The sequence below is a fragment of the Balaenoptera ricei genome, chromosome 1 (assembly GCF_028023285.1).
Source record: "Balaenoptera ricei isolate mBalRic1 chromosome 1, mBalRic1.hap2, whole genome shotgun sequence".
Taxonomy (NCBI): domain Eukaryota; kingdom Metazoa; phylum Chordata; class Mammalia; order Artiodactyla; family Balaenopteridae; genus Balaenoptera; species Balaenoptera ricei.
The window spans coordinates 110,232,597-110,254,494 of NC_082639.1; the positions used below are offsets into that span (position 1 = coordinate 110,232,597).

Below are 21,898 nucleotides of genomic sequence, written 5' to 3' on the forward strand. Positions count from 1 at the left end.
TTGTTCAATTCTCTTTGCCAGCTGACCTTCTCCATCCATCCATCATTCATTTATTCATTTATTCAAAAGCCTTAATTAAATACTTATAATGTGCCAAGAACTGGGGATACAAAGAGAAATAATACATGGCCTGGCCCTTGAGATTTCACTGTGGTCAGGAAGTCATGCAGGTCAACCCATTTTAATCCAGGATAATAAAGGCTATAATAGAGTTGTCATGGGAGCACACAGAAGGGGCACCTCACCCAGATGGTGGGCTCAAGGAGGACAGCATAGAGAAGGTGAAGCTTGTGCCAAATCCTGTGGGACAAGTTGGGTGTAGGGTGTGAGATAGGGAGGGATGAGAGGTGAGGCTGGGAAAGCTAAGCAGGGGTGATCATGAAAGACTTTGTGGGCAAAGGTAAGGAATTTAGACTTTGTCCCATGGACTACGGAGAGCCACTATCAGATTTTAGTCAGGAGATGACGTGATGACATAGTCAGATTTGCATTTTAGAGAGGTCACTATGGCAGAAGCATTGAGAATGTGTTGGAGGAGGGCTAGAGAGAAGAGAGCAAAGTTAAGTATCCATCGCAGTAAAATAGATAAGAAATGAAGGCCTGACCTAAGGTATTTATAGTTGGGCTGTAGAAAAAATTTGAATCAGAGAGATTTTAAGAAGTAGAAACCCATAAGGCTTGCTGACATATTGGATATAGAAGTTGAGGTAGAGGAAGAAATCAGGAGGAGGTCTGGTCTTTTGGCTTGAGCAGCTGGGCAGACAGTGGGACTGTTTCCAGGGAGAGGTACGTGAAAGGAAGAGCTCCATTTTAAGCATGTGGAGTTTGAGGTCCCTGTGAGACACCCCCGTCAAAGAGGTCCAAGAGGCAATAGGACATATAGGTTTGGAACTCAGGAGAGAAATTGGCTGGAGATACACATTTGGAAGTGAGATGATTGTCACCTTAAGAAGAGATGAGGCTGACCAGGGGAAGTATGTAGTACAGTGGTTCTCACCCTTGGCTATGCATTAAAACTATCTGGGGGGGCTTTTTGAAGAAAAGTTTTCATTAAAATATAGTTGATTTACAATGTTGTGTTAGTTTCAGGGGTACAGCAAAGTGATTCAGATATATCTATCTATCTATATCTATATCTATATCTATATATCTCTATATATCTATATAGAGATATATAGATATAGATATATATATATATCTAGGTCCATCCATGTTGCTGCAAATGGCATTATTTCATTCTTTTTTTAAGACTGAGCAATATTCCATTGTGTATATATACCACATCTTCTTTATCCATTCCTCTGTTGATGGACACTTAGGCTGTTTTCATGTCTTGGCCATTGTAAATAGCGCTGCTATGAACATTAGGGTGCATGTGTCTTTTTTTTTTTTACATGTGTCTTTTTTTTTTTAACATCTTTATTGGAATATAATTGCTTTACAATGGTGTGTTAGTTTCTGCTTTATAACAAAGTGAATCAGTTATACATATACATATGTTCCCATATCTCTTCCCTCTTGCATCTCCCTCCCTCCCACCCTCCCTATCCCACCTCTCTAGGTGGTCACAAAACACTGAGCTGATCTCCCTGTGCTATGCGGTTGCTTCCCACTAGCTATCTATTTTACGTTTGGTAGTGTATATATGTCCATGCCACTCTCTCACTTTGTCACAGCTTACCCTTCCCCCTCCCCATAGCCTCAAGTCCATTCTCTAGTAGGTCTGTGTGTTTACTCCCATCTTGCCACTAGGTTCTTCATGACCTTTTTTTTTCCCCTTAGATTCCATATATGTGTTAGCATACTGTATTTGTTTTTCTCTTTCTGACTTACTTCACTCTGTATGACAGACTCTAAGTCCATCCACCTCACTACAAATAACTCCATTTCGTTTCTTTTTATGGCTGAGTAATATTCCATTGTATATATGTGCCACATCTTCTTTATCCATTCATCTGTCGATGGACACTTAGGTTGCTTCCATGTCCTGGCTATTGTAAATAGAGCTGCAATGATCATTTTGGTACATGACTCTTTTTGATTTATGGTTTTCTCCAGATATATGCCCAGGAGTGGGATCGCTGCATCATATGGTAACTCTATTTTTAGTTTTTTAAGGAACCTCCATACTGTTCTCCATAGTGGCTGCACTAATTTACATTCCCACCAACAGTGTAGGAGGGTTCCTTTTTCTCAGGGGAACTTTTAAGAATCCACATAGCTCGGGTCACAACACAGACCTATAAAATTAGAATTTCTGGGAATAGAATCCAGGCACCAGTGATTTTTTTAGAACTCTCTTGATGATAAAGTGACAGCCAAGGTAGAGAAGCACTTGGCATAAGGAAGGAAGAGTGGGCAAAGCCTCATAAAATGTGACAAAAAGGGAGGAGAAGCTCACGAGGGAGCCTAAGAAGAAGTTTCCTGAGAAGTAGGAGAAACTGGAGAGAAGGGGATATGGCTGCTTAGGGTGTGAGAGGTAAAGAAGAAAGGAGTGAGCACCCCTCTTCTACATAATCTTCAGTCACTTCTTAAAATGGCCCTTTCCTATAGGTACCTAATCTGTTTCCTATTCCCTGCATTTAACTGGGTAGATGTTCATCTGTGTCTCTACTCAAACTACTCCTGATGCCCAGGATTCCTGCCCTTTTCCAGATGTCGGTCCACATCCATTCCATGTATAAGACTTGGTTCAAAGCTCTTCCTCCAAAGATCTGGTTAATTTTATGAGATTCTGATTGCTCCTATTTAGATCGTCCCTTATGCATTAGTTGTTTATCAAAGATGGCCAGCTGTGGGGCAGTGCAGAGTCCTGGACATAGACACTGTGGATCTGGGTTCAAGTCCTGGCTCCGCTGCAAGTTAATTGTCTGGAACTTTCCAGTGATGTCATTAAAGCTCATTAGTTTCTTTACTGTAAGGTATTCAAATTTATAACTACTTTGAAGGGTTGATAGAAGTTTTATGGGTGAGAATGTAAGAAAGCTATACATGTGTTATAGTATAGGGTAGTATTAAATTTTACACTTGTTAGAAGCTTGCTTTGCAATCATGCCAAAGTCTCTCTCTCTCTGCGTATTTGTTTGATGTTCTAACTGGATTATAAACTCCTTAAAGTTTTGACTTTAAAAACAGCTGTTTTGTTTCTTTTCTGCCTCCCTAAAAGGGACTTAGTGTGCTGTTGAGATTCTTAGGCAGCCATACGTTTGCGGGCTCACGCTGGTTCACCAAGTGCAGCATCCCTGATGATGTTGCTCCTGGGTGCAGGAAACTCTGTGCAGGGACCAAGAGTCAGATGACCGCCTGCACAGACATGGATATCATTTGGGTCACTGTCATCTAGTCCAGATCTGTAGGCTCCAAACACACAAGGGAAAAACTCTAGGTATGTACAGGAAATGGGAAAGGATTGAGGCAAAACCATCTGATGGCTCTCTCCAGCTTGTTCTGAGGAAAATTCACAACCCTTAAGCCTACCAGACATGATCAGTGGGTCTACAGAATGACCTCTCTGACCTTGCCTCCTGTGACTCACCCCTTGCTCACTTTGTATCCAGTTGTCACTTTACTATTCCCTGAACATACCCGGCAGCATGCTGCCTCAGAGCTTTTGCAGCTGCTGTTCCCTCTGCCTGGAATGCTCTTCTCCAGATATTTGTTTCTTTCCTTTACCTTCTCCAGGTCTTTGCTCCAATGTTACTTTCTCAGCAGACCTACCATGACCACCGTATTTAAAATTGTAACCCTCAACATTCCTTATCTTCCTGCATTCCTTTGTTTTCCACTGTAGAAATTGTCGTTATCTGATGTAAGATGTATTTTACTAATTTATTTCCTATTGTCTCTCCATTAGGATGTAAATTCTACAAGAACCATGTTTTCTGTTTTTTTAAAACTGCTGCATCCCTGGTGCCTGGATGGTTCTTGGAACATAGTAAGTACTCAATTTTGTTGATGAATGAATAAATTAGTAAATGAATGAATGAATAAAGTTTACTTATCAATGGCCAAGATTTTTTGAACTGGTAGAGACTGATTAGGTCAAGGAATCTGACTCTAATCCTTACTTTGGTTTCCTCTTGGTTTCTTTATAAGGTTTTATTTAATCAAATTATGGTGAAAACTCTTATTAATTCCTGTGGAACAATGGCTCTTTAGCCTTCTGGCTTTTGTTTGTTTGTTTTCTCTCAAAGGGAATAAATCCTAAATTGGAGTTTCCTGAATCTTACTTCAAGCTCTCTCCTCTTATGACTCCTGAATGTGGCTCCTGGTCTTCCTACCTGTCTTTGGAAGAAATTTTCTAAAAATAGCCAGCCTTTCCTTTGAACTTCAAAGACAAATGAAGAGAGAGAATTAGGAAAATGTGGTTTGTATATATGTCAGATTAACTCTCTGATGAGGTTGATAGGGTTGGAAGAGTTTGGATGAATTTTCAGAAGCTAAAACAATGAGGTACTAGTGAAGGGATATTTGAACTTGCCTCTACTTCTTTCAGAGTGAATGTACAAGTGCATGAACCATTGGTCCTACCCAGGAGAGCTGCTGCGGTATGATCCAAAAGCCCCTTGGTTCTATGCTCAGACACATGGAGGGATTAAATGTGAAGTTCGATTTCTTTTATTTCTTATCTGACTCACCACAAGCTCATCCAGCTACACCGTAGGTGGGAGTAAGGCACATACGTGACAATATCTCAGAGCTTTATTGTTTTAAAACCAGTTCTGACAGAGGTTGGGAAACCATTTGGCAAGAACACCAAGGTACAAACAGTGACAGCTTTATTTCTTCTTTTCCGATTTGGATTCTGGTACTGGCACAAAAACAGAAATATAGATCAATGGAACAGGATAGAAAGCCCAGAGATAAACCCGTGCACATATGGTCACCTTATTTTTGATAAAGGAGGCAAGAATATACAGTGGAGAAAAGACAGCCTCTTCGATAAGTGGTGCTGGGAAAACTGGACAGCTACATGTAAAAGAATGAAATTAGAGCACTCCCTAACACCATACACAAAAATAAACTCAAAATGGATTAAAGACCTAAATGTAAGGCCAGACACTATCAAACTCTTAGAGGAAAACATAGGCAGAACACTCTATGACGTAAATCACAGCAAGATCCTTCTTGACCCACCTCCTAGAGAAGTGGAAATATGAACAAATGGGACCTAATGAAACTTAAAAGCTTTTGTACAGCAAAGGAAACCATAAACAAGACGAAAAGACAACCCTCAGAATGGGAGAAAATATTTGCAAATGAAGCAACTGACAAAGGATTAATCTCCAAAATTTACAAGCAGCTCATGCAGCTCAATATCAAAAAAACAAACAACCCAATCCAAAAATGGGCAGAAGACCTAAATAGACATTTCTCCAAAGAAGATATACAGATTGCCAACAAACACATGAAAGAATGCTCAGCATCACTAATCATTAGAGAAATGCAAATCAAAACTACAATGAGGTATCACCTCACACCATTCAGAATGGTCATCATCAAAAAATCTAGAAACAATGAATGCTGGAGAGGGTGTGGAGAAAAGGGAACCCTCTTGCACTGTTGGTGGGAATGTAAATTGATACAGCCACTATGGAGAACAGTATGGAGGTTCCTTAAAAAATTAAAAATAGAACTACCATACCACCCAGCAATCCCACTGCTGGACATATACCCTGAGAAAACCATAATTCAAAACGAGTCATGTACCACAATGTTCATTGCAGCTCTGTTTACGATAGCCAGGACATGGAAGCAACCTAAGTGTCCATCGACAGATGAATGGATAAAGAAGATGTGGCACATATATACAATGGAATATTACTCAGCCATAAAAAGAAACGAAATTGAGTTATTTGTAGAGAGGTGGATGGACATAGAGTCTGTCATACAGAGTGAAGTAAGTCAGAAAGAGAAAAACAAATACCGTATGCTAACACATATATATGGAATCTTAAAAAGAAAAAAAAAGTTTCTGAAGAACCTAGGGGCAGGACAGGAATAAAGACACAGACGTAGAGAATGGACTTGAGGACATGGGGAGGGGGAAGGGTAAGCTGGGATGAAGTGAGAGAGTGGCATGGACTTATATATACTACCAAATGTAAAATAGATAGCTAGTGGGAAGCAGCTGCATAGCACAGGGAGATCAGCTCCGTGCTTTGTGACCACCTAGAGGGGTGGGATAGGGAGGGTGGGAGGGAGACACAAGAGGGAGGAGATATGGGGATATGTGTATATATATAGCTGATTCACTTTGTTATACAGCAGAAACTAACACACCATTATAAAGCAATGATACTCCAATAAAAATGTTACAAAAATAAAATAAAATGAGGAAGTTGACTAATTCATTTTAATAAACATTTATTACCATGCCTATGCTATGTCACTTAAAAAACAAAAAACAATTTCAATTTTCTTAAATTTACCAAGGCTTGATTTGTGACCCAAGGTATGATCTATGCTGGAGAATGTTCCATGAGCACTTGAGAAGAAAGTGTATTCTGTTGTTTTTGGGTGGAATGTCCTATAAATATTAATTAAGTCCATCTTGTTTAATGTATCATTTAAAGCTTGTGTTTCCTTATTTATTTTCATTTTGGATGATCTGTCCATTGGTGAAAGTGGAGTGTTAAAGTCCCCTACTATGATTATGTTACTTTCGATTTCCCCTTTTATGGCTGTTAGCATTTGCCTTATGTATTGAGGTGCTCCTATGTTGGGTGCATAAATATTTACAATTGTTATATCTTCTTCTTGGATTGATCCCTTGATCATTATGTAGTGTCCATCTTTGTCTCTTGTAACAGTGTTTGTTTTAAAGTCTATTTTGTCTGATATGAGAATTGCTACTCCAGCTTTCTTTTGATTTCCATTTGCGTGGAATATCTTTTTCCATCCCCTCACTTTCAGTCTGTATGTGTCCCTGGGTCTGAAGTGGGTCTCTTGTAGACAGCATATATACAGGTCTTGTTTTTGTATCCATTCAGCCAGTCTATGTCTTTTGCATTTAATCCATTTACATTTAAGGCAATTATTGATATGTATGCTCCTATTACCATTTTCTTAATTGTTTTGGGTTTGTTATTGTAGGTCTTTTCCTTCTCTTGTGTTTCCTGCCTGGAGAAGTTCCTTTAGCATTTGTTATAAAGCTGGTTTGGTCGTGCTGAATTCTCTTAGCTTTTGCTTGTCTGTAAAGGTTTTAATTTCTACGTCAAATCTAAAAGAGATCCTCGCTGGGTAGAGTAATCTTGGTTGTAGGTTTTTCCCTTTCATCACTTTAAATATGTCCTGCCACTCCCTTCTGGCTTGCAGAGTTTCTGCTGAAACATCAGCTGTTAACCTTATGGGGATTCCCTTGTATGTTATTTGTTGTTTTTCCCTTGCTGCTTTTAATATTTTTTCTTTGTATTTAATTTTTGATAGTTTGAGTAATATGTGTCTTGGCGTGTTTCTCCTAGGATTTATCCTGTATGGGACTCTCTGCACTTCCTGGACTTGATTGACTATTCCCTTTCCCATGTTAGGGAAGTTTACAACTATAATCTCTTCAAATATTTTCTCAGACCCTTTCTTTTTCTCTTCTTCTTCTGGGACCCCTATAATTCAAATGTTGGTGCGTTTAATGTTGCCCCAGAGGTCTCTGAGACTGTCCTCAATTCTTTTCATTCTTTTATTTTTATTCTGCTCTGTGGTAGTTATTTCCACTATTTTATCTTCCAGGTCACTTATCCATTCTTCTGCCTGAGTTATTCTGCTGTTGGTTCCTTCTAAAGTATTTTTAATTTCATTTATTGTGTTGTTCATCATTGTTTGTTTGCTCTTTAGTTCTTATAAGTCCTTGTTAAACGTTTCTTGTATTTTTTCCAACATATTTCCAAGACTTTGGATCATCTTTACTATCATTACTGTGAATTCTTTTTCAGGTAGACTGCCTATTTCCTCTACATTTGTTTGGTCTGGTGAGTTTTTACCTTTCTCCTTCATCTGCTGCATATTTCTCTGTCTTCTCATTTTGTTTAACTTACTGTGCTTGGGGTCTCCTTTTTGCAGTCTGCAGGTTCGTAGCTCCTGTTGTTTTTGGTGTCTGCCCCCAGTGGGTGAGGTTGGTTCAGTGGCTTGTGTAGGCTTCCTGGTGGAGGGGACTGGTGCCTGTGTTCTGGTGGGTGGGGCTGAATCTTGTCTTTCTGGTGGGCAGTACCACGTCCGGTGGTGTGTTTTTGGGTGTCTGTGAACTTAGTATGATTTTAGGCAGCCACTCTGCTAATGGGTGGGGTTGTGTTCCTGTCTTGCTAGTTGATTGGCACGGGGTGTCCAGCACTGGAGCTTGCTGGCCATTGTCATGGAGCTGGGTCTCAGCGTTGAGACGGAGATCTCTGGGAGAGCTCTCGCCGAATGATATTACATGGGACGTGGGGCCAGGAGGTCTCTGGTGGTCCAATGTCCTGAACTTGGCTCTCCCACCTTGGAGGCTCAGGCCTGACACCTGGCTGGAGTACCAAGACCTTGTCAGGCTCAGAAGAAAAGGGGGAAAAAAAGAAAGAAAAAAAAATTAAAAGAAAATTATTAAAATTAAAAAAAATAGTAAAAAAAAAGAAGGGAGCAACCAAACCAGTAAACAAATCTACCAATAACAAATGCTAAACACTAAACTAAGATAAACATAAAAATCAGAAACAAATCAGTCGCAGACAGCAAACCCCAAGTCTGCAGTTGCTCCCAAAGTTCAAGACCTCAATTTTGGGGTGATTCATTGTCTATTCAGGTATTCCACAGATGCAGGGTACATCAGGTTGATTGTGGAGATTTAATCCGCTGCTCCTGCGGCTGCACAGAGAAATTTCACTTTCTCTTCTTTGTTCGCACAGCTCCTGGGGTTCAGCTTTGGTTTTGGCCCCGCCTCTGTGTGTAGGTCGCCCTCTGGCATCTGTTCCTGCGCAGACAGGAGGTGGTTAAAGCAGCGGTGATTAGTGTGCTCTTGCTCACTCAGACTGGGGAGAGGGAAGGGTATGGTAGTCATAATTGGGATGCGGGGCGAGCCTGCAGCAGCAGAGGCTGGCGTGACGTTGCAACAGCCTGAGGCACACAGTGTGTTCTCCCTGGGAAGTTGTCCCTGGATCATGGGACCCTGGCAGTGGCGAGATGCACAGGCTCCCAGGGGAAGTGTGGATAGTGACCTGTGCTTGCACACAGGATTCTTGGTGGCAGCAGCAGCAGTGCTAGCATTTCATGCCCGTCTCTGGGGTCCAAGCTGATAGCCGTGGCTCACGCCTGTCTCTGGAGCTCACTTAGGCGGTGCTCTGCCTTCTGTGGGCGCACAGGGAAGGAATCCCGTCTCCTCGCGCACCCCAAAAGAATGGTCTCTTGCCTCTTCGGCAGGTCTAGACTTTTTCCCGGACTCCCTCCTGGCTAGCTCTGGTGCACTAGCCCCGTTCAGGCTGTGTTCACGCCGCCAACCCCAGTCCTCTCCCTGGGATCCGACCGAAGCCCGAGCCCCAGCTCGCGGCCCCCACCCACCCCGGCGGGTGAGCAGACAAGCCTCTCGGGCTGGTGAGTGCTGGTCGGCACCGATCCTCTGTGCGGGAAGCTCTCCGCTTTGCCCTCCGCACCCCTGTGGCTGCGCTCTCCTCCGTGGCTCTGAAGCTTCCTCCTCCGCCACCCGCAGTCTCCACCCGCGAAGGGGCTTCCTAGTGTGTGGAAACCTTTCCTCCTTCACAGCTCCCTCCCAGTGGTGCAGGTCCCGTCCCTATTCTTTTGTCTCTGTGTTTTCTTTTTTTTTTTTTGCCCTACCCAGGTACGTGGGGGAGTTTCTTGCCTTTTGGGAGGTCTGAGGTCTTCTGCCAGCGTTCAGTAGGTGTTCTGTAGGAGTTGTTCCACATGTAGATGTATTTCCGATGTATTTGTGGGGAGGAAGGTGATCTCCACGTCTTACTCCTCCACCATCTTGAAGGTCCCTGTGATGCTATATTTTAAGGCAAATATCAAGAAATGAACCTAGTAGAATTATATTAATACCTTCCAAAAATGAGTATGCTCAATTAAATTCATATTTGTGGATTGATATCAGTATTTGGCAATATGTATCCACGTGAGAAGACATTTTTAAATATGAAATATGTAAAATTTCATTACACATCAGCAAAAGCAGATGAATATTAGCAATAGATTTTGGTGATAGGAAAAAATAACTTTGAGCTTCAATTAAATGAAATATTACTCCTTAAAAAGGAATTGCAATTTTTCTTATTGGTAGACCTCTATTAAAAAAATTGTATTCAATTATTATTTTTATATTTTGAATGTTGTCAAAAGATTGTGGAAATTTGTTTTCCCTCTTGTTATGTATAAGTAACTATGTAATATACTTTTAGGCCACAAATGCCGAAAATATTTATTATCTGGCTTTTACAGAAAGTGTTGGTCCACCCCTAATTTCATCTATACTGGAACTGTCCAGGGCCAAAACAAACAAGCAGACAGACAATGACCAAAAGATCCCATTTTCCTGAATCTCAGTTAATACTTAAATCCTTAGTTGAATGAATGTAACAAAACAGAAACAGACTCAAACATACAGAAAACAAATCCGTTGTTACCAGAGAGAAGAAGGGTGGGGGAAGAACAAAGCAGGTGAAGGGGATTAAGAGGTATAAACAACTAGGTATAAACTAAATAAGTTAACAAGGATATAATGTACAGCACAGGGAATATAGCCAATATTTTATAATAACTTTACATGGAGTATAATCTATAGAAATATTGAATCACTGTGTTGTATACATGAAAGTAATATAATACTGTAAGTCAACTACATTTCAATTTTTACAATGTTCTTAGTCTTGCAGTTTAGTTGATTTTTTTTTTTTGTGCTGCCATATCATCAGTGAAGAGCAAGGTCATCAGGTCATTGTGGAAATCAATTTTAATTTGCTGTGAGTCAGTTCTATACAACAGAATAATGAAGCCCTTTATTTGCAGAAAGAAACCCAAGGTTTTCAATAAAGAAACCCAAGGCTTTAGTGGTCTGAATTGGCTAAGCTGATTTTTGGTTTATGGGAACTGTCTCCTCTGAAGCAGGTAAATGCCTCTGGGGATGGGAAGGGCAGAGGTTGAGGAAATCCTCTGGAGTGCTTGAAGTGGCTGTGGAAGGGAGTGAGTTCAGAGGCCTTTGAGCATACCTCGGATGATGGGAGAGAACAGAGGGGCCTCCTGAGTGGGGACAGAACCCTGGGATCCAGGCAGGAACGAGGCATGGTCTATAGCTCAGCTCAGCCCCCTCCCTGGGTCAGAGCTGATGCTTCTCCTTCTGTGTTCCCCCAGACCTCTTTTCTCTGCCCTCTGTATGTTTGTGTTCAAGAAGGGGGGCCGTAACACTATTTTACCGATGAGGAAAATGAAGCTCAGAAAAGCTAAGTAACTAATCAGTAACTTAACTGACATAGTCAGTATAAGGTGGAGCGAGGGCTTAACCCAGGACTCTGCCTCCCATTGCAGTTCCCTTGCCCTCTGACTAGCACTATGCTGAACACGGTTAGGTTCTGAGCCCTGTTGCTTGATTGATCGGAGGGTCTTCAAGAGGACTTTCCCATTCAAATGCTACTGTGCTGCAAACCCAGCATTAGATTTGCTCATTGCTTTCTTGAGGCACCCTCTTTCAAAATGTGGATTGGCATGTTAGGGCATTAACTCTCTTAAGTAAGTTCCTTTCTTTGTTTACTCACGTCCAAGACAAGAATGTTCATGTTAGGAGTTTTACAAGCAGAGATGACAAGTGTTCTGAAAAGGTAAGTAAGGGATGCTAAAGTCAGATTTTCCCTTTTCATAGTTTTGTTCAGGGCCTCACAGGACTCATACCACATGAAAACTTGTTCTCCTTCTGAGGGAAGGGAGAAATGAATCTGGACTCTTCCAGCTAATCTCAGCGGTTGGTCTGTTGCCCGAACCTCTCACAAGGTGCAGGCCCGTGCCCCTCCCCATGGTGGTGTCCGGCCTCTGATGGAGGAGGCCCTTCCCAACAGGCAGCCTGTCCCACACCTGGGTAGTTCCAGCCGTGGGGAATATCCATCTGCTTGGAGCTATAATCTACCTGTGAACTCTGCTCCTTGGCTCCCATTCTGCCTTCTGGAACAATGTAAATCAAGGCTCATCAAATTCTTCCTCCTTCTTTCTGATTTCAGAAACAACTGTCCAGTCTCCCTCTTACATCTCCTCTTCTCTGTTTCTATCTCTTCTGTTAACTTTTTGTCACATGACGAGGTCTCCGGAACACTCACAGTCCTGGCTGCCGGCTCTGGTTATGCTGTAGTTTGTCAACTCCTCTCATAAAGCTGGCACTCAGAACTCATTAGTCACATTAATTCACGTTTGTTTATTCAACAAACATTGATGTGAGCTTGCTCTATGCTGAGTCCTGGGCACGTGTCTGGGGGATATAAGATGAGATTCAGTTCCTCACTGTGGTGCTGATTAATTTAATAATCAAATAATCAGACTCATTCTCTCACTTCCAGTCTGTCTGTCTCACCCCCTTTTCTTCTCTTTGAAGAAGACGCAGGCAGAGACAGGCCAAAGTTGCACAAAAAGAGTCTTGGGAAAGGCTCTGGAGGAGTTTTGAGGCAGACTTTCTTACTGATAGACATTCAGTTATAGGCTGTGGCTCTAGGTCTGTTGTTAGGGCTTGCTCATGGTAGACCCCATGGTTAGGCAGAGTTTCCCACCTAATGCCAGCCCTGGGCTGGGGCAGGCCTCCCTGCACAGATGTAGGTCCCTGTTATGGCATGGAGGATCTCTGCAGCTCCCAGTAGAAGAAGGGCAGACCTGAGCCAATCACCCTTACAAAATTTAGCAATCAGTTAAGTCTTTCTACCATTTCAGGGGCAAAGACAGGAAAGGGGTGGAAAGAGGCAAGGCGTGGGGAAAGGCACTCACATCCTGCAGAGACCTTAGACTTTCTAGTCATGCCCTCTTATCCTACAGATACAACAGAATTCCATGGAAGGGAAAAGACTCTGATAAGCAAGTGCTGCAAGGTCATCAGGGAGAGGAGCCAGGAAACTAGATATCCTGACCTGGGTACAGACTCCACCTACTTTGCACTACTTAATTCTCCTCCAGGAAGAGTGAGCAGTGGGAATGCCCCAAGACCTGGTGTGCAAGGGCCCTGGTGGGAAGGGGAAGGAGGACAGAAGCAGTGAAACCGGGGTGAGTGTGCCTAGAGAATAGGGCATAGAGTGACCCCTCAGCACTTCAGAGCATCAGGTATTGGAGTCAAACTTTCTCTCCCCTGCTGTCCTCCTCACAGCTCCACCTAGTGTCAGTGTGGAAGCTGGAAGGACTACTTGAGATGACCCACTCTATTAGAGTTCTCCAGAGAAACAGAAGGAGTAGGATGTGTATATATGTAGGAAAAGGTTTATTATAAGGAATTGGCTCATGCAGTTATGGAGGCAGCCAAGTCCAAAATCTGCAGCTTGGAGACCCAGGAGATCCCATGGTACAGATGAAGTCTGAAGGCATTCCACTGGAGAATTCCCCCTTGCTCAGGTTGGTGGGTCTTTTTATTCTATTCAGACCTTTAGCTGATTGGATGACACCCAATCACTTTATGGAGGGTAACCTGCTTTACTCAAAGTGCACTGATTTAAATGCTAATGTCATGCAAAAACTCCCTGCAAGTTGACGCATAAAATTAACCATCACACCCACGTATTCCCTTCATCGTCCTTGTAGGGCTGATAGTTTTCCCGGATTTTAGTCATTTGAGTACTACTAGCATGATTTTTTAGTGCAACATCTGTTTATTTTTTATTCAATATTTCCTTTAAACCAATGTTAACCACTCACTTTTAAAAAGTTAGCCACATAGTAAAATAATATTCAAGAAAAGGCGTTGTTGTACTAGTAATTTCTTTCTAAAACACCCAGGAGTAAATAACTCAAGCATTTCAAAAAAGCTTACTTAGCACCTAAAACCATCTTGCATCCTCCTTTTGGGCAACACTGTAACCAGGGCTGCAGTTGAGGAAAGAGCCCGAGGCCCCGCCTGACCACCAGGGGACGCAGTTGTTCGCCTTCCCGGAAGCCCGGGCTTTTATCCCACCTGGGGGTCTCCCCCCACCCCTCGGGGCGCTGTGCTCTCTACCCTGGAGTGGCTGCCCCGGAGCGCCCAGACCCGGGGGCCCTGAGAGGCCCAGAGCTGAGTCCTGCGGCGCCGATGGGGAGGGGCTGCTGGGGCCTGTCGGGGAGGTAAGGCCTGGAGTAAGCGCGGCGTCCTCCGAGATGCAGAGGATCCTCGGAGCAGAGGCCTCCCCGCGTCGGAGGTGGAGCGTGCGGGGTGGGCGGGCAGCCCGGCGGCCTCCTGCGTGGCCCTTCGCCCACTCGGTGGTGCGCTTGGAAACTGCGAGAGGCCCTGTCTCAAGCATCCGCCCTCAGGGGCGCTGGTGCCCGTGGCGTCCCCCGGCCTGGCCTCGGGGGAAGTAGAGGAAACTGCTTCTGGGAAGAGGGATTGCACTTCCGGAAGAGGGGGCGGGGCCCAGCCAGCTCAGCTGAGAAAGGCAGGTGGGAGCATCTGAGGCCTGGAAACAGCTCACATGGCTTTCTGGGGAGGGTCCTCCTCCTTCTCTGAGGTGAGCAGGATGAACAGGGCGGCCTTGGGATCCAGAGCCCAGGACTGAGGTCGTGCCTGGCTTGAGGGGTTGGCTGGTTGGTCTGTCACTCCTGCCAGCATAGGCGCGCTAGGACTCCTCAAGCGCCGCGTGCACACCACGTCTTGGTTTTTCTTATCAGTATTTTAATTTAGATGGGTTCACTGTTTCACTTAAACGAAAACATTTATTTTAAAAACAAACTTTCTGGGACTTCACTGGTGGCGCAGTGGTTAAGAATCCGCCTGCCAATGCAGGGGACACGGGTTCGAGCCCACGTGGCACATCTACTGATGCCCGCGCGCCTTAGAGCCCATGCTCCGCAACAAGAGAAGCCACCGCAATGAGAAGCCCGCGCACCGCAACGAAGAGTAGCCCCTGCTCACCGCAACTAGGGAAAGCCCACGCTCAGCAACAAAGACCCAATGCAGCCAAAAATAAATTAAAAAATAAATTAAAAAAAAACTTTATTCATTTATAAAATGGTAGTAATGCTATGTGCGTCAACGGCTTGATGACGTTTAACAGAATAATACATGAAAGTTCTTTAAACAGTGCCTGACACATAAGAGCTTAGTACGTAGTACTTACTGTTATTATCGTTAAGTGGAAGGAAGTTCTGGGAAACACTGGGACATATGGTCCTTCAGAGAAATTTTAACTCTCTCTTCCAGAAACTTTTGGACGCTCCTGATTTGTAGTCTAGCTTTCGTCTTCCTTTTTTAAAAAATAAATTTATTTATTTATTTTTGGCTGCATTGGGTCTTCTTTGCTGCACGTGGGCTTTCTCTAGTTGCGGCAAGCCTTCAGTAGTTGTGGCACCCAGGCTCAGTAGTTATGGCACACAGGCTTAGTTGCTCCACGGTATCCCGGACCAGGGCTTGAACCCATGTCCCCTGCATTGGCAGGTGGATTCTTAACCACTGCGCCACCAGGGGAAAGCCCTCTTTTTCCTTTTTTATCTGTAGCCTGAGTGTCCTCAGTGGCTGAAGGGAGCCGTTCCCTGCAACTCCATACCCCACTGGAAATTCCTGTCAGTTTAATTGCTGAGGTAGCTACTAGGTAGAGCTGCCAGCAGATGGCCCCAGAGCACTGTGGACATGTTTGCCTTTTTGGGTTCCCTCAAGAGGGTATTAAGGAATTTTAGGGATGCTTGAGGGTGTGGGCAGGAGATTTGTTACTGTAGTTTTTTTATTTCACAAGATTTTGGCCTTTAATTGACTTGTTCATATATTCATTCTTCAAATATTTATTGGATGCCTAAGCTGTCCCAGATGCTATTCAGAGGCTTGATATATATCAGTGAACTAGAACAGACAAAGATCCTTGCTGTCATGGGGCTTACATTCTAGCAGGCAGCAATAAAGATAATAGATAAATTATATAGAGTGTTAGAAGTGTTATGGAAAAGAAAAGTGTAAACCAGAGTGTGTGTGGGTGGGGTGTTGGCATGGGCTGGTTGCAATATTGAATAGGGTGGCTAGGATAGGCCTCATTAGGGATGCAGGATTTGATCAAAGATTAAAAAAAAAAAAATGAAGTTAGCCAAGCAGAGAACTGGGTGCAGAGTGTTTTAGATACCATGAAAAATTTGAAGCAATTACATTTACCCTCTTATAGATGGGGTAATTGTGGCTCAGAGAAGTGAAGTGACTTGTCTAAGGTCTTACAGGAGGTTGCTGGCAAAGTTGGTGTAGTTTCCCCTCCTCATTTCTAGCCCCATCTTCCTTCACCACATCACATTACCGCTCTGTGTTTGCCACGGTGATGGAGGTTTCTTGTAAACCTGCAAAAATACATAGCTTGCTTAAGTGATGACTCAGGTTGGCTTGGCTTATTTCCTCAATTGGGTAACACCAAACTCTCTGTGATCTTCCTTTTTTATGTAATCAATAAATATGTATTGCTGAGTGCTGTGGAGGATATAACTGAGGCATGGGCCCTGCACCCGGGGGACTAGTAATCCATGGACATTTTTGGCCTTCATTTCTTCTCTTTCATCTACTTTCTGTACTTTCCCCAAACAAGTCCACTGATGATCTCTACCTACAGCTTAAACTTAGAATTGAGTCAGATTATCAAACTTAGTCACCCAGTCTTGGTGTCTAGGTTCCTGAATTCTCCCCCAGATTCCTTTTGTTGCCAGTTGATGCATGGTGCCCCTGGTTATCCCCTGGTCACAAGTCTGTGCTCCCTCTAGCCTGTGTTGGACCAGGTCTGTGAGACCAGGCTTATGCTTTATCCTCTACTCCTAGGCTTTGATTACATACCCCACCTGGCCTTTTAGTCTCCCCCTAGAACTGTCTCCTTGCCACCTGTATTCACAACTGTAGAGATCTCTGCACTTGATTGGAGACTCTGTGTCTTGCTATTTGGAAATTGTGCTTCTTGAACACTGATATGTGGACTTGTGGACTTGGACACTGTTCTTGGTCCCCTCGAGCTGCTTTTCTGAGCCTGAGTCAGTTCTCTCAGCCTCTGGCTCTGAGAACTCTGGACGTATACTGAATCCCCTTCCCTTCCTGCCCACACTTGCTGCAAGGAGATGGTAGTTAGGTTCTGTGTTAAAGTCCTTGGTTATGGTGCTTGTGAAACAGCAGTGAAAGACAGCAGGCTTTATTTTGAGGTAATTAAGTGTTTGCGAACTAGTAGTGTAGAGGAGAGGGGAGCTTGGTAAGCCTGTAGTGGATAAAAATGAGGAAGCCTGGTCTTGAAGGGTGGGTAGAATTAAGGTGAAGGGAGAGAACAGGGTGGGTGAACATGAGGTGTTGCGGGACAGTGAGACATTAGCCTAAATGGAATGGAGAGGGTGTGTTTGGAAGTGGTGGTGGGAAGGGGTAGGTAGGTAGGTCGGGGCTGCAGCAGGGCCTGGAGCACCAGGTCAAGAAGTTTGCATTACAGGGTCCTAAAGTATTCTTTGGGAAGTTCCTGGGAAGTTGGCATAAAGTCATAAAGTGGGGCATGTCATTAGGACCTATATATCCACCTCCCAATCTTTGAGGATCTCAAATTTACTACTTACATTTCTGAATGCCCATATGAAAGAGGTTCCCTGGGTTATTTTGTCATGGCATCCTGCTTCTTACTTACCGTTTGCTTGTTTTTTCTCAGTCTCCTCTAGCACATCCTGGAAGGAATGCTGCCAGACTCTGGTTCCCTGTTGTGTCCCCAGATTCCCCCACAGTATCAGATACTCAATGCTCTGAAAATACTTGTTGACTGAATGAATAAACTAAACTAAATATCTGTTTCTCCAAACCTGCTCTGCCCTCTGAATGCTTGAATCTGTTAGTGCCGACATTGTCTAGCTGGTCTGCAAAGTTGGAAACTTGGAGTCAATCTTGGTGAAGACATGAGCACATGACCTGACTGCTCCTGAACTTGGCATGGGGACGGTACTCCCACTGACATCTTGTTTTTTACTCCATTATGGCAAGATAAAACTACGTACCCTGTTGCATTTTAGATGTGAAGCCTGAAAGCCTCAAACGTAAACATTGAAAGGAGTGAAAACTCATTGGGAGGCAGGGCTGCAAATTGTAGATTACATATTTCTCAACGTAACAATCATATTAGCTGTTCTGAATTCTTCCAAAGGGCAGAATCACACAGTGGGTAAGAGTATGGGCCCTGGAATCAGATTGCCTGGGCTGAAATCCTTGTTGTGCCACTTACTAGCTGTATGTCTTTGGGAAAGCTGCTTAACCTCTCCATGGTGTAGTTTTCTTGTGTGTGAAATATGGGTGAAGATAATACTTCCTTCACACAGTTATAGTGATTGAGTTCTCAGAGCAGTGCTACCACGTATTAATGCTCAACAAGGCTTGACTATAATTACTAGTTCTGGGTATTTAATGGGCCATTGAGACAACCTCTGTTCTCTTGCCATTTGGGGGCTGCTGCTCAGAGACAGGCAGCCTGGCTTCATCACGATGTGGCCAAGGGTATGGTAGGAAGGGATGTTGGAATTTGTTGAGTGAGGAGTGAGCTCCTGCAGGAGATGACAGTGGCCACAGAGGGAGGCCCCAGGTGCAGACGGGATTATTTCAGGTGGAATGTACGCATAATTCCCTGACACAGTGAAGGAAGTGTTACTGCCTAGCTCTGTATACGCAGGGCTGCACAGAGACTGAAAGATCTGTGCTTCTGCCCTGGGTTTGCTTTGTAGGAGGAGAAGGCAGCCAAGTCTGAAGACTGAGTGTTAGGTCTCAGCGCAGTCCTGCTCTACTTCCCCATCCTCTCCTTCCTCAAGTGACTCTCCCCAGCTCAGTGAGTATAGCTGGACAAGAGTGGTGCTGTTGTCGAGGTGGCCCAGGAGGGTTTGGTGCTTTCACCAAACTGGTGAACCATAAAAAGTTACTTGTCACCACTGGGTCCTAGTTCCCCACCATATCAGGCATTTAATTCTCTTACTACTTCCCTCTACAAACAGAGCAAAGATGGATTTGATAACCAGTTATTTTACACTATAGAGTGGTTTTATTGTGCTGACTTTTGAAATACTTGGAAGTGAAACATTTTATAGGTACAGAAACATCCGCGGCCATCTATGTGTAGTAATAGTGAGGTCTTTCCCAGCCCCCTGTGGGCTTCACAAGGTGTACTCTTGAGGGCCCCTCAGCCCAAACTGAAGGACCTGAGGAAGAAGACATCAGCATTCCTCTCTTCTAAATGCAAAAGGCAAGGTGCAGGTGTGAGACATTCAAATTTGAAAGAAGATGCTATTGCAAGGAACCTTTATTTTTTTTCTATTCTACCTCTATGCATAATAGAAAAAAGACTGCCTAAACAGGGATGGAGGGGAGTTAGAGAAAAATAAAGAGGAGGATGCAGCATGTAGGTCTGTGCTCTTTCTCTGCCCCAGAATGAGTGTGATGAATTTTTTTCTTTTTTAACAGAAAGGCATCAGTGTATTTTGTGAATAAGGTCTTGATCAAGGTAAGCAGTTCTTTTTTAGCACATTGTACTCTGCCCAGAAATAAAGGAGTCTCTTTAAATGAACATTTCCAGTGACAATGAGCAGTCCCCTTTCTCTAAGTGTGGGCATCCTACAGCTGAGGGGGCATGGGCCTCCATTAGTGTCTCCAAGGTGAGGCCCTTCAGTGCTGGGGAGGACAAACATGGTTTGGCATGCCTTGGCATGAATGAGGGGACTGACTTTCTCCTAGCCCAAAAGTGGCATCAGGGGACATCTGCAAGTTCCATCCAATTATTCCTGTTCCCTTCCTGGATACTTGCCTGTCTTCCTCTTCACCATTCTGACCTAGTCACTTTTCTATTCTATCTTGAAAAGATTTAATTCTGAGGATATGGTTTTACCTTGTCTGTGTGGGTCCATTTGGACTCTCAACCTCACATCCCTTCATATGTGGGCACCTCTCTCCATTCATCCCTTGACACTTTCCCAGAGCTGTTTCCAGAACCAAAACCACTTCCTGAGCCAGAGTCATCTCTTCATTGACAATATTCTGAAATATCTCTATCTGCTCCCTCAGGTCATTTCACTCATTCAGTGCCAACTTGATTTCCCAGGACTGAGTATTTTACTGCCCATTTGGCCTTTGCTTGGTGATAATCTCCCTCAGCATTCTGTGCTCCTTGGTGCAGTTGGCGGCTTGATTTCCCAGTATAAGCTGTCCCGAAGTCTTTCTTGTTGGTAACATCAACACTCCTCTCTGATTGAACCCACAGTTTTGGATCAATGAATTAGAAAGGTAGAGTCGGTAGAATTTTTGAGGTAACTACCTCCTCACCTGAACTGAAACCAGACTTTTCCTGAGTGACGTGACTTTCCAGCAGTTCCAGTGCAGGGTGTTCATTCTCCCTCATTGTGTTGTGGCTGGAGATGGGCCGAGCTTGCCTTTGCTCACCACCCTGGCTTCTTTCAACAACTACTCCTCCATTGATGCATACGTACTCCACCCTCTTTCCAACCTCATTTTTCCCTTGACTAATCTTGCCCTGTAACCGTATTCAATAAGGACTTTGGCTGCTTTCCATTCCACATCAGCCACCCATTCAAATGGCCACACCCTGAACCTTGCATTCACCCATAACTACTCCACCTCTTGGGAAGCCAGGACTCCCAAAGTTTCACTTATTGATCACACAGCATAGCCTTCTTACTCTTCTATTCCTTAGGTTCCTACTAAGCCCATTCTTAAAAAATAATCTTTATTTTTATTTTGAGTAATTGCATGCCTGTCACCCAGAATCGATAGTGACATATTTTGTCATGTTTGCTTCAAGGCTTATGAAAAGGAATAAAACATTACAGGTATATTTAAGTCTCCTGTGCTCTTCCCCAAGTGATGATCTCCCCTTCTCAGAAGCAATCACCAACACAAAGTTGGTGAATCTGTGTGTGTGTTTATAAAATGTAATCTTTTTGGGTTTTAAAATTTACATAGTATACTGTATATAATTTACAGCTTGATTCACTCAATGTTATATTTAAATAATCAGTATACATATAACAAGTAGTTCATTCCTTTTTAAGTGTTCCGTAGCATTCCAGTATAAGTATATTGTGCAGTTTATTTATCCATTTCCACATTCATCACTACAAGCAGTGCTGCATCAAACAGCCTCATAAATATCTTCCCACACAAAATAGTGTAGTGCTGTGACAGGTAGGTAGGACCACAGCTAGACTCTGGCACCTTTGTGTGAGTTAGAAAGGCTTCCTCTTTGCATGGGCCTAGTCCTCTGGACACACAGCTTGGCAAATGGAGGGTCCCTGGGGAAAAGGAAAAAGTACTCACATGGTTGTAGCTTTGTGCTAAGGATATGTCGGTTGTTACGTGGACATGGATTGGATTTCTTGGACTTGCTTCCTGTGGGCATCTCTGGACAGTGGACAGATTTCATAGCTATAATTGGTGCCTTGTGTTAAGAAGAAAAACTTTAGAGTCACACCACTTGGGTACAAATGCTAGCTATGGTGACCATAGCCAATTACGCAATTGCTGTGCCTCACTGTCCTCATCAGTAAAATGGGAAGATGGAATTATCTCTCTCATGGGGTAATTGAGAGGGTTGTTTATAGTATAGTAACATATAATAAGTTTGACTTATACTAAGTTTTATATAAATGTTAGATATTATTATTGTCATATATGTACACCTTCTTTTAAGATACAAGACTAGGAGTGGAACTGCTGGTTGGTTGGGTGTGCATTTTAAATAAACCTGTTCTTTATTCTGTCTCTATTTGTTCGGCCTGCCAGTCTCCTTCTTGCCTTCTTTCATAT

The 21,898-nt window shown here is 43.5% G+C and overlaps 1 long non-coding RNA gene across 2 annotated transcripts in view; it reads left to right on the forward strand.

The window, feature by feature from the left end:
• The first annotated feature begins 3,876 nt into the window (after positions 1-3,876).
• Positions 3,877-21,898, forward strand: part of LOC132370933 (uncharacterized) — a 141,546-nt gene continuing 123,524 nt past the window's right edge. Inside the window, exon 1 of one of the 2 annotated variants that reach the window (XR_009504718.1) lies at positions 3,877-3,934. This is a non-coding gene — a long non-coding RNA (uncharacterized LOC132370933). Of the gene's footprint in view, positions 3,935-14,138; positions 14,248-21,898 lie in introns of those variants that run through there. The other variant, XR_009504717.1, reaches the window with a different exon arrangement.